Source organism: Macaca fascicularis, chromosome 1 (assembly GCF_037993035.2).
Source record: "Macaca fascicularis isolate 582-1 chromosome 1, T2T-MFA8v1.1".
NCBI classification, from domain to species: domain Eukaryota; kingdom Metazoa; phylum Chordata; class Mammalia; order Primates; family Cercopithecidae; genus Macaca; species Macaca fascicularis.
Genome location: NC_088375.1, coordinates 233,914,363 through 233,927,308, shown reverse-complemented (window position 1 = coordinate 233,927,308; position 12,946 = coordinate 233,914,363). Strand labels below are relative to the sequence as shown.

The 12,946-nt window shown below is 41.5% G+C and overlaps 2 long non-coding RNA genes across 3 annotated transcripts; one reads left to right on the top strand and one right to left on the bottom strand.

Moving 5' to 3' along the window:
• Positions 1 to 4,657: 4,657 nt before the first annotated feature.
• On the top strand, positions 4,658 to 10,549 carry LOC141409124 (uncharacterized). 2 transcript variants are annotated; one of them, XR_012427901.1, is made up of 2 exons: positions 4,658 to 4,725; positions 10,480 to 10,549. It is a non-coding gene; the product is annotated as an uncharacterized lncRNA (long non-coding RNA). The 2 variants fall into 2 exon arrangements; XR_012427900.1 differs by having other exon boundaries at positions 10,309 to 10,549.
• Positions 7,896 to 8,683, bottom strand: LOC135967669 (uncharacterized). Its single transcript, XR_010581839.2, has 2 exons — positions 8,562 to 8,683; positions 7,896 to 8,062 (listed from the first exon to the last, which is right to left on the bottom strand). It is a non-coding gene; the product is annotated as an uncharacterized lncRNA (long non-coding RNA).
• Positions 10,550 to 12,946: the final 2,397 nt, after the last annotated feature.

Genomic DNA, 12,946 nt, shown 5'->3' with positions numbered 1-12,946 from the left:
TTCTCAAACAGTGTTAGCTTATAACTGTCTTTGAAGTGAGCTTACTAGACAGAGGAAAACTTGTTCTTTTCTTTTTAACCTTTGCCTTGCCTGTGACCTTTCTTGGAGTGAATGAATGCATATTTATTTTTAAATTCGTGCCTCAGTTTCCTCCTTTTGATGCCTTTTATAAAAGAAGTTTAATAGAAGGCATCACTATTACTTAGTTCTGCCTGAAGAGACAAGTTTTCTTCTTTAGGCACAGGCTGATATTTACACAGATCCATTAGCTGAGTGGTAGTTTGCTTAGCTACTGTTGCCTCTATAGTTGACTGAATGCTTCTAACAAGGAGGGGTAAGAGGCAAGGGAGTATTGGGCAAACTCTTAGTATGTCCAGGAGTATTCTTATTAAATCCACTGAAGAAGGAAAACCAGCCTCCAAAGAGGGAATCTGGAGACTGCGTTTTCCAAGTTTGAACTGAAACATGGGATAATTTTCTCATTCTTGCAGTTATTTCTATAACTGCCTTTCCATTGTCATCAGTTTCCAGGAAGCAATTTGTTAGACTGAACTTTCCACACACTCCTCCTTCCTGGGCTAGGAGGTAGTCTAAAGCTAATCTGTTCTGATAAATAGCATTCTTCATTTTTGTGGCTTGCTGGGCCAGTAAATCGAATGCATTTGCTGTTTCATTAGTCATCATTTCAAGTACTGCCTGCAACCTTATGATGCAGCTAAGCATGTAAATAGGAGTGTGGTATCCTCATGACCTATCTTGTGCCTACGTAGCTGGCCTATAGTATTGAATTATTCTTTCAGAGAGCCAATCTGTGTCTTTCTAATCTCCTATTTCTGTATCTCTTTTTATGTCTGCATCTCTTTTGCTTCTTCTAACTTCATCATAGATGGGATACTTTAAAGTTTCTCCCTGTTGCAGTGGGAGTAGGAAAAAACATGGTCTAATTGTTTCAAACACACAGGACTTTGTCCATTTAGCTGACAACTGTCAATAAGCCTGTGGCTTACAGATCCAATAAAGACCAGGGGGTGCTTGCCAAGCATTTGGAGCTTCAAGCTGATATCAGGTGTGGTTTACAGGAGAGAAACAGGAGAATGGATTTGGATGAGGTGCTTTGGAGTCATCTCTGCCTCGCCACAAAGTTTTCTTTAGTGTTTCAATATAATATTGCTGTCCTAAGCAGGTTAGTTCTCCTACTGCATCAGCAAGCAACACAGTATCTCTTGATAATAGAAATTTTTAAGAGCCAGACACTTGAACTTGTGGGCATCAGTTCTGGGGAAGAGTCAATGAGAGTTAAATTATCTTGTGGCATTAACTCTTTTGCTTCCTGAGGCCATTGGTCTCCTATGTTAATCTTTCTACAAACATAACATGAAACGCCTGGGCTGCCAGCAGTGTGTTCAGCCAGCTGAGCAAACAGGTTTTCAGCTAAAGGAGTAGGCTCTGGTAACTTCTGGTCTTCTTGCTCATAGAATGATTTAAGAGTTGGAACTTGCATTTCGGTAAGCATAATTGACCTTTGTTGTGTGCCAGGGTGCTACGATATGCAATGCCAACAATCTTTTTCTGGGGTCCTAGGGGAACAAGGTGGAGTTACTCTTGGCATGCATACATATTTGTTGTCATTTCTACAGTATCTTTCTAAAGGTAAGTTACCACAGACAGGGGAGTCTTGGTCTGCTGCCTGACAAGCATCAAAATACAGAGAAATAGGCCCTTGGTAAAAGGGAGGGACCTTGGTTTGGTTTAAGAGGAGACCTTCCTTTGACCTCTTACGATGAGTCTCTTGGCAATATTTCTTCAGTAACTGCTTGAGTGTCTGGTTCATGCGTTCTACTTTTCTGGAACTTTGCGGCCGATAGGCTTCTTGTTATGTTTCATGTTATGTTTGTAGAAAGACTAACACAGGAGACCAATGGCCTTAGGAAGCAACTTCTATTTTATTTTTAACAGTCTTGTTACGTCTTGCACTATTTCAGCTACAAATGCCGGCCTATTGTCTGACTTTAAAGTTAGAAGCTGTCTAAACCTGGGGATAATGTCTTTTAACAGTACTTTAGTCACTTCTTGTGCTTTTTCTGTCCTGGTGGGGAAAGCCTCAACCTATCCTGAAAAAAGTGCAAATAAACACTAGCATATACTGATAGCCTCTGGCACGGGGCATTTTGGTAAGGTCTATAAGCAAGTTTTCACAAGGCATGAAGGCATGGCTCCTTCTCCTGTTCAGTTTCTTAGAAGAGGGGTTCTTTTTCTCTCTCTCTCTCTCTTTTTTTTTTTTTTTTTTTTTTTTTTTGTAACTTCACATAATGGCTTAGCCATCAGTGAGAAATTTATAATCTAGATACAGGAGAATCTTACTGCTTTCAACCTCTAATGTGACAATGGGCTCTTGGAGGCCTAATAAGAAGGAGCACGGTCTGTCTTCATCCTCCCATCTTTCAGCTCCTGCTAGCCTGATCAGATCAGTATCTGGTTCCTCGAAGGTGCAGCAGCCTTTGGCCAATGGCCTTTTTGTCTCACGGCCTTGGCCATTTCTTTTTTTTTTTTTTTTTTTTTTTTTTTTTTGAGACGGAGTCTTGCTCTGTAGCCCAGGCTGGAGTGCAGTGGCCAGATCTCAGCTCACTGCAAGCTCCGCCTCCCAGGTTCACGCCATTCTCCGGCCTCAGCCTCCCAAGTAGCTGGGACTACAGGCGCCCGCCACCTCCCCTGGCTAGTTTTTTGTATTTCTTAGTAGAGACGGGGTTTCACCGTGTTAGCCAGGATGGTCTCGATCTCCTGACCTCGTGATCCACCCGTCTCGGCCTCCCAAAGTGCTGGGATTACAGGCTTGAGCCACCGCGCCTGGCCGGCCATTTCTTTCATTGCCTTCTGGACATTCATCTTTCTAGTGTCCTTTCTTTTTGCATCTCGCACACTGATCCTTCTCTAGCCTTGGTCAACTTTCAAATCCTTGTCTAAATTGACTTCTTCTATGTCCACATCTGCGTCCACGTCATCTTACACTGCTAATCTCTTTTTCTATAAGAGCTGCTGCCAACAGATCTTAAGCCTCCAATCTGCTTCTTTCTTTGCCTCCTGGTCACAGTTAACATACACTTTGGAGGCTACTTCTGTAAGCTGGGTGGCATTCATACCTGCAAAACTTCTTCCTCTTCCTCTTCTTCTTCTTTTTTTTTTTGTTTTTTTTTTTTTTGTTTTTTTTTTTTTTGAGACAGAATCTCACTCTGTCACCCAGGCTGGAGTTCAATGGCACAATCTTGGCTCAATGCAACCTCCGCCTCCTGGGTTCAAGCAATTCTCTGCCTCAGCCTCCCAAGTAGCTGGGATTATAGGCGCCCACCACCACACCCGGCTAATTTTTTGTATTTTTAGTAGAGGTGGGATTTCACCATCTTGGCCAGACTGATCTCGAGCTACTGACCTCATGATCCACCCGCCTCGGCCTCCCAAAGTGCTGCGATTACAGGCGTGAGCCACCGCGCCCGGCCAAAACTTTCTAACTTCTGAAGCTTTCATTTGATTTCACCTTGGGCCTGTCCTACAAATGACGTATTCACTATACGCTGATTTTCAGTGGCCTCAGGGTCAAACGGGGTGAAAGCCAGTATACCTCACAGAATCTTTCATAAAACTGGCTAGGGCTCTCATCACTTCCTGGAAGCACTTCTGAAATCTTCTCTATATTAATGTCTTTCTTTCCACCATCTCAGCCTCTGCAGAGGTGCCTCTTAGTACCTCTGCAAACGCTGAAGCTGAGTTGCATCCTCTGGGTCCTAGTTAGGGTCTTGGTCTGGGAAATGACCTTCAGTGTATGCCGGGCATGCACTGTGTCGGCTGATGCATGGGCTGCTAGCCAGCGGGGAGCTGCCTAGGTTACTCTCCTGCGCTCCTCAGTGTTAAATGACATGAGGAGGAGCTGCTGGCAGTCTGGCCAGGCCGGATTGTGTGTCAGAAAGATGGATGCATCAGATCTGGCCAGGCTGGATTGTGTGTCAGAAAGATGGATGCATCAGATCTGTAAGAGCTGGAGGCTTCTCCGTGTAGGAGAGAGTGTGGTGTTTCCAGTTTAAAAGGTCAGTGGTTGGAAAGGCTGACTGATGAAAGTCCATTGCCTTCTTTGGACTTGGCCTTGGTCATCATAATAAATGGGTCCTCGCGTCTCCTAGAGAGGCATTTGCAGAGCTTGATCACCACTGGATCTAGACAGCCTGCTTGACTATCTTGACTTCCTTCCCTGGCCTCTCAAGGCTCTGATCCTCCCCTTCAGGGTGAAACTTGGAGAATGCTGGCTCTTGAGTCTGGCTCCTGGGGGGCTGTTGGACTCGGTAAAGAGGGTTAGGCTGGAACATATGGAGGAAGAATCTCTGTTCTTTCTGGCCGCTGCAGGGGCTTTTGAAAACAGTATGCTGAGGATAGATAGGGCTCAAGGACAGTATCTCCAATTGAACTTTTAATGAACTCCCATAGGCGCCAAGAAGGCGGGCAGATAAGGAAGAGCATAGAAACAACTGAATAGAAGGTTACATCTGGGAAAAGAAAGTTTGTTTTGCATTGCATTCTTTCTGCTGACGTGGGGTTTATGGAGTATAAATAAAGTGAGGCGGAGGCTCTGAGCGCGGCCGCCATGTTCTCTGTGTGTCTTTGTCTTTTGTGTGTTCTTTCATTCTCCACCACCCCCGGCACGGACCCCAACAAGTGGCGCAGCGAGCAGGGTCAGCACGGGTGAGTAGGGGAGAACAAGAAGGGGAACCCCCTAGGAGCGGGTAAGGCTCGGATATTGTTAAGGGGAACCTTCTTAAGTTTTCATTATGGGAATTCCATCTCTCTGGCCTCAGAATATTTATGGCTGTTTCAAGGACTGTTGCTGTCTATGGGAGTAGAAGTGAAAGAAAAAGACTTTGAAGCGATTGTTTGCCCATGTTGAACAACATTGTTACTGGTTTCAGTATCAGACTAAAGTGCAGCTGAATCGGAAAAAATGGTTACAGGTAGTAAAAGCTCTGCTTAGAGCGCTCCAGTTAGGGGATATTATGCCTCTAAGATTGTGGACCTTGTGTAACTCTATCACTCAGACATTAGAGTTACTTGAGACTGATTCGGAGTGTGGTAACGTAGCCACAGGAGGAAAGGTATCTGAGGATTTGGAAAAATAAAATAAAATAAAATAAATCTGAAATGGAGCCCATTTGTGCCAGGGTAGCAAAAGGGGGAGAGGAGAAAAAGCCAGCTCTTCCTTCTTCTAAGGGAAATTCTGACATGCAGTGTATTATGGAAATGCTTCAACAAATATTACAGATACATTCTTCTAATTCACCTTTGTGAGCTTTCCCTGTTTCTTTTCCTTCTGCCCTGTTAAAAGAGGATTTTCCAGTGCCTCCAACCCCCCGGCTTCCTTATATTTACCTTTATTTGGCAAAGTTTTCTCAGTGCCTTGCCCGCCATTGGGGGAGGGAAAAAAAAAATTTAAGGAGCTGGATCTGTTTCCAATTATTTGTGCTTCTTTTGCTCCTAATGCTCAGTTTTCAAATGGTAGCAATAATGTCCAATTCAATGCCTTACAAATTAAATTTTTAAAAGAAATGAAAGCTGCCATTTCTAACTATGAACCCTTATCCTTGGTCTTCTTGATATTTTTTCATCAGAAAATTTGATAATTCCTATAGACTGGAAGACTTTGGGGAAGGCTTTTCTTGATCGTTCTCAGTGGTTACAATTGCACAGCTGGTAAATGAACAAGGTGCATGTACAGGCTAGAAAAAATGTTATGTGTGATCCCCCAGGAGCCACTGAGGAACAACTCACAGGCACGGGCCAATATGCTACTCTTAATGCTCAGGCTGGTCTAGATGATGTTGCCCTTACTCAAATCAAGACTTTGTTTTTAAGGGCCTAAAATAAGGTAGAGATAACAGGAAAATCTTCCCTTTCCTCTGTGAAGATTTTACAGGGCACAAATGAACAATATCCAGATTTCGTAGCCCATCTTCAGGATGCTGTCTTGAAAATTGTGGGTGCTGACCTTGCTTCAAAAATTTTGTTACAAACATTGTCTTTTAAAACTGCTTATGCTGACTGTCAAAAATTGTTAAAATCGTTAAAGGCCAATGGGGCCAATTTAGATAAATATATTAAAACTTGTGTTAGTGTTGGAGGGGCTATTTATAATGCTCAATTATTTGCTGGAGCTTTGTCTAAAGCCTTAAAAGGAAATAACAAATAAGGTGTTTGTTTTCAGTGTGGTAAACCTAGACATTTCAAAAAAGAATGTCATAAAAATTGAACACTTTTATCCCTCAAGGCAGAAAGCTGCCTTCAGAGGTGTACAAATGTTGTGGTAAAGGTCGACATTGGACAAATAAATGTCATTTCAAAACTGATAAAAGTGGAAATTTACTGTCTCCTCTCCTAGGAAATGGGAGCCGGGGCCCACAGGCTTGGGGCCCCAACAATTTATGTCACCAGGTCTGAAAATGTAGTTGGTTTATCAGTCTTTACAAATGAGAAATATAAGAAAGGAAAAGAATGCACAAACTAACTAGGTTTCTTGTAATAAATCACTAAACTAGTCAAAGGACCAAAAAATACAAGATCAGCGTGACTCTGAAGGATGTGAGATTATGGTTCTGCACTTGTTACATTAAAGAGCTAAAATAAATAGACGTAATATTAACAATAATAACAGTAATAATAGCCATAGTATACCGAGTACTTACTATGGGTCCACTACTGTGAAAAAATCTTCACTTGCATTTAGTTCTTCCAACATCCCTTTAAGACTGACAAGTGTTATAATTATTACCATTTTGTAGACAGGAAAACAGAGTTAAGACAGTTTTATAAATGTATCCAAGGTCATATAGCTATTATATTTTGAAAATATGACTTTCTGTCCCCAGAGCTTACATGCTTAACCCTTTCCTCTAGACTGCTCTATAAAGTACAAAATTGGTAGTCACCATCCTTGGAATAATCGGAGGAAAGAAAAATCAATAACTAAGTAAAAGTTGTATCTCAGCACCAGATCCAATCCCAATTTCAAGTATCCATTTAGCCTTGGATTATTGACTGAATCTGCATACAATACCCAGTGAGCAATGGCCTACAACATCAAGGAATAAATTCAAGTCCTCCTTAAGGATCCTACACCTTACCCCAGTTTCTCAACCTTATGCGGCAACTAAGCAGAGCGCCCCTGCTGACTTAGCTATTACTCAGCCTTATACTTTGTCTCCTAATAGAGGAGTATATAAATTAGCTATTAGAGTGTGTGGCCCTTTGCCAAAAGGACATGATGTTACTAATAAAATTCTTATTATGGTTCAAGTCTCACAATTTATATGCCTAGAGGCAGGGGAACGTATTCTCAATAGGGAGGGTTTGGTAGCACAGAAAAAACTTTTCTGGGAAACTTTAAAAAGCCCTTATGTTCATTGCACATTAATGAAATAGTTTTTAAGGGGTTAATTGATACGGGGGTGAATATGTCTATTATTTGTTTAAATTAGTGGCCTATACAATGGGAAAAAAGACAAGTTTCAGTTATACTCACTGGCTTGGGTGCTGCTTCTGTGATTTATCAAGATGTAGAACCTTTAACCTGTGTCGGTCCTAAAGGTCAACAAGGTCAAGTGTTTTTTTTTTATTTTTATATTGTTCCTATCAATATTAATTTTTGGGAACAAGATGTTTCACAACAATTTGCTGCTTTTTAAAACATTCCTCATATTTCCTCAGCTGCCCAAAATATGATGTTCAGAATGGGCTACAATCCTTTAAACTCATAGCCACGACTCCTATTTAGGTGAAACAGTGACCATTATTTAAAGAAATACTTAGGACTCTAAAAGAGTAAGTCAAAAAACAAATGGCCGAGAGGAATATAAAGCCACGTATTTCTGCATGGAATTCCCGTCTTTGTCTTGTCTTAAAACTATAAATGTTTACATTAAACCTAGGGAAAGTTTACAGCCTGGTCTTCCTAATCCTGCCCTTATCCCACAAAGTTAAAAATTAATGGTCATAGATCTCAAAAATTGTTTTTTCTCTATTCAGTTACAACCTCAAGATTGTAAAAAGTTTGCCTTTATTATTCCTAAATATAATAATGGACAACCCATTCAAAAATATCAGCAGAAGCTTCTTCCTCAGGGTATACTTAATAGCCCTACTATATGTCAAAAAATTCATACATAGGACTTTAAATCCTGTAAAAAATCAGTTTCCAACTGTGTTAATTTATCATTGTATGGATCTTCTCTGTCCCTGTTTTTAATAATTCTCAGCCACTTTCTCAATATCAATGGAAAGTTTTACCTCAAGGTATGTTAAACAGCCCTACCTTGTCTCAAGAACTTGTCCTTTTGCATCATTACAAACTCAGCTTTCTTTCTATTCACTTAATATTGCCCCAGAAAAAATTCAACTGGATTTTCCTATTCAATATTTAGGTTATACCTTAGGAGCACAAAATATTCGACCCCAAAAAATTCAAAGTCAACGTGATCATTTCAAAATATTAAATGACTTTCAAATGATGCGTCCTGTTTTCGGAATATAACATCTTTTTTCTATTCTAGAAGGAGACAGTCACTTGGACAACTCACGCCATTTAACTCCTTTGGCTTTACAGGAACTCCAGCTTGTAGAAGAGCAACTTTAAAAGGCCCCTTCCTGATGTTCCCCTTTCCTTTTGTTTATTTCATACTTTACATTCTCCTACAGGAATGATTCATCAGACCAATCGGCCACTAGAATGGATCTTTTTGTCCAATAAAACATCTAAATGCTTGGCTACTTATATCGATTGTTTAGCTGAACTGATCATCAAAGGACGGCATCACTGTCAACAACTTTGGGGAGGAGATCCTTCCTTAATTATCTCTCAATTCACTCATAGTCAGATCACTTATCTTCTTGCAACTTCTGATTCTTGGCAAGAAGCTTCATCAATCTTGAGTTACAGTTTATCCTTATCCCTCAGTGCAATAGGGAGAATTGTTTGCTATTCTCATGGTCTTACTTGATTTCCCTACTACTGGTTGTAACATTGTTAGTGATTCTCAATACGCCGTTTATCTTACTTCTTATATTTCTCAGGCCACTTTACCTCTTTGTGCTACTTCTTCTCTTCAGAAATTCTTTTCTTTATTATCCTTTACTTTGAGCCAACGTCGAGCTCCTTTATTCATCACTCATCTTCGTTCTCATTCTCAACTTTCTGGACCATTAGTTCATGGTAATACTCAGATTGATTTGCTTTTAATCGGCCACCTACATGCTGCAGAACAAAAATATACTCTAAGCCGGGCGCGGTGGCTCAAGCCTGTAATCCCAGCACTTTGGGAGGCCGAGACGGGCGGATCACGAGGTCAGGAGATCGAGACCATCCTGGCTAACACGGCGAAACCCCGTCTCTACTAAAAAAATAATACAAAAAACTAGCCGGGTGAGGTGGTGGGCGCCTGTAGTCCCAGCTACTCGGGAGGCTGAGGCAGGAGAATGGCGTGAACCCGGGAGGCGGAGCTTGCAGTGAGCTGAGATCCGGCCACTGCACTCCAGCCTGGGCAACAGAGCGAGACTCCGTCTCAAAAAAAAAAAAATATATATATATATATATATACTCTACATCACACTAATAGTTCTGGCCTTCAACGATGGTTTCATTTAACTCATAAACAAGCTCGTTCTGTTATTCGAGCTTGTCCTTCCTGTGCTCCTCTGAGCATTCCATCCTTCCATCCTGGGGTTAATCCACGAGATGTCCCTTCTTTTGGACGATTAAAATGTTCATCATACCATTGATATCTTTTCTCATTTCTGTTATTACTCATCTCTTAGTTTGTTTCGCCATCATGGGCATTCCTCTTATACTTAAAACTGATAATGCCCCTGCTTATGTCTCTCATAAATTACATGTTTTCTTACAGCAATACAATATTCAATATATCACCGGTATCCCGGGCAACAGTCAAGGTCAAGCCATCATTAAGCGCGCAAATTTAACCTTAAAAACTCAACTGCTAAAACAAAAAAAAGGGGGAAATGAGCCCCCCAAAAAACCAGATTTTTTTGAAGGTTAACCTTTCTACCTTAATTTTTTTGATTTTGAAGGTTCTTTTTACCTTAATTATTTTTTGAATCAATGGAGACAATTGCAAGACTCCGCTGTCGTAACCCATCTTTCTTCACCTACCTCGGTGATAGTCCCCGCTGACAATTTAAAGATTTGGTATCCTAATGAAGAAGGTAAGTATGTTCTAGGGCAAGTTCTGAAACAGGGACGGGGCTATGTTCTTGTCCTTACAGGGAGCGGACCTGAGTGGTTTCCTACAAGATGATTGAAACCCTGTTGAAAAGAAAACTGGATTCAGCATGCATTTCTTCTTTTGTTGGATGTGCCTCGGCGGGGGACTTATTTCCCTTAGTGAGGCTTTGTATGAATATTGCACTTATATTCCCTTTCCACCCTTGTATCAGGGAGTCGCCTGGGGAGAGGCGGAAATTAAGGTTTTCACCAATGACACTACTTGGATGCCGTCCCCCTATATAGACAAGGACAATATAGAACGGGAAACGGGAATTATAAACAACACATACCAATTTGGAGTGGAAGAACTTCCAATATGCATGGGAAATAGTTCTCATTGTCTCCGAAAATCGCAGGAAGCCTGGGTTGTTCGCTATAATCATAGTCAAGGGCTGCTAATACTGTTATTATAATCATACTGTATATAGTAATGAAACTATTCCTAGTTCTTTACCTTTTTGTCCTATTCCAGAGGTTTCTCCTAATATTGAGGTGCTGGAGTGGCAACAATGTCGGGGAAATAAACCCCGGATTTTATTAGAATACAATGGGATGCAAATAACTGATTGAAGTGTGCACGGTGATTTTCAAACAAAATTTAGTCACATACCTTTGAAATGGCACCGGGTAAATAAAAGTATTGCTGCTAACAATAATGAAACCTTGGTATGGCGGGAAGGAGGCCTAAGTACAGAGTCATCTTTGGAAGTTGTTAGCTGCAGGCAATGCCATTAGCATTTTTGTGGGGAATATGCCCCTTAATCTTTCTAACCCAAATAACTCCTTTCATATTCAGTTATATCAAAATACCTCCTGATATATTATTGCTTGTGTCCGTCAGCCCTACCTATTATTAGCAGGGAATTTGACATGGGATAAAGATACGGGGATTGTTAATTGTACAGATACGTGTACATTTTTGTCTTGCCTCAATCATTCCTGGTGGCACAACTTTACTGAGGATATTTATATCCTCAGGGCTCGTAAGGAAATTTGGCTACCTGTTAACCTTACGCGACCATGGGGAGCATCACCTCTTGAGACTTATATTTGGACTTCTCTCCAGCGAACCCTCTGTGCCCTTGGACTTATAATTGCCTCGGTGATGAGCCTTGTCGCCATCGTCTCCACTGCGGCCCTAGCAGGGCTCGCTCTTCATCAAAGCATACAAAATGCTGAATTTGTGCAGCAATGGCACGAACAATCTCACCGGTTATGACTTCAACAACGAAACATTGATTCTCAACTTGCTGAAAGATTGGACAACATGGAACAAGCCTTGACATGGCTTGGAGATCAGCTCACTGTCCTCAGTACTCGGATAACATTACAATGTGATTGGAACTCCACTCAATTTTGTGTAACGCCTGTGCTTTTTAACATCTCTCAAAATTGGACCGTAATCCAAAAATTATTAATAGGCCATAAAAATATTAGTTTGGACATCCAAGGGCTCACTCAGAACACTTCCGAAGCATTTTGACAACAATTACATGTGTTGTCCGGAACTGTAACCCTTCAGGAGCTGGGTCAGCGCCTTGTTGCCTTTAACCCATGGACCCAGATGAAGACATGGATTTCTACAATCTCTGGAAGCATATTGCTTTGGGCACTTGGACTGGGTCTACTTCTTTTGGTGATTCAATGCTCCCTCCGTCGCCTCCAAAAACAAAAGAAAACACAAGAACAAATATGGGCTACCTTTTTAGGATTGAGGCAAAACAACAAAAAAAAGGGGGGAAATGCAGGGGCTTTTGAAAACAGTATGCTGAGAATAGATAGGGCTCAAGGACAGTATCTCCAATTGAACTTTTAATGAACTCCCGTAGGCGCCAAGAAGGCGGGCAGATAAGGAAGTGCATAGAAACAACTGAATAGAAGGTTACATATGGGAAAAGAAAGTTTGTTTTGCATTGCATTCTTTCTGCTGACGTGGGGTTTATGGAGTATAAGTAAAGTGAGGCGGAGGCTCTGAGCACGGCTGCCATGTTCTCTGTGTGTCTTTGTCTTTTGTGTGTTCTTTCATTCTCCACCACCCCTGGCACGGACCCCAACAGGCCGCTCCTGCAAAACTGACTTTTCTTGCTCTCTTTGGGACTTCTTTAACTCTGTGTCTGCCAGTGAAGCTGCTCTTACTTTCACTGTTGGCTGGGCTCAGGCTGCACGTGTTTTGCAATAAGCTGCTAAACAGGGCTGGATCCAGGCCGGTCTTGTCTGTGCTATACTTAACTATGAATCAATATAAGGAAATTGATCTGGATGCCTCAGCTGTCCTCTGACTCTTGTCACCACCTTCAATACACAGCCAATTATTTACTTATCTATAGTTCTTTCGGTCAGCCATCTAACACTAAAAGAAGGCCATTCTAATTCACAGAGAGTTCTCAACCCCTGTGGGATTAGCTTAACTCCATAATCCTCTGCAAAACCTTTCTTAAAGTTCTGTAACATGCCCTCTAATGGGGTGACTTTTGATGACTTTCTTCCTATTCTTCCTTTTATGGCACAGCACACTCTTCCCTCTCGTTTCGGCCTACCACACTGTCTCCTATTATGGGAGTTTTCAGACGCTGCTTGGCTTTGGAGAGTTCCTTATTCCTGCTACGACTCCGAGCTGTAGGGCAGTTCTTATTAGCC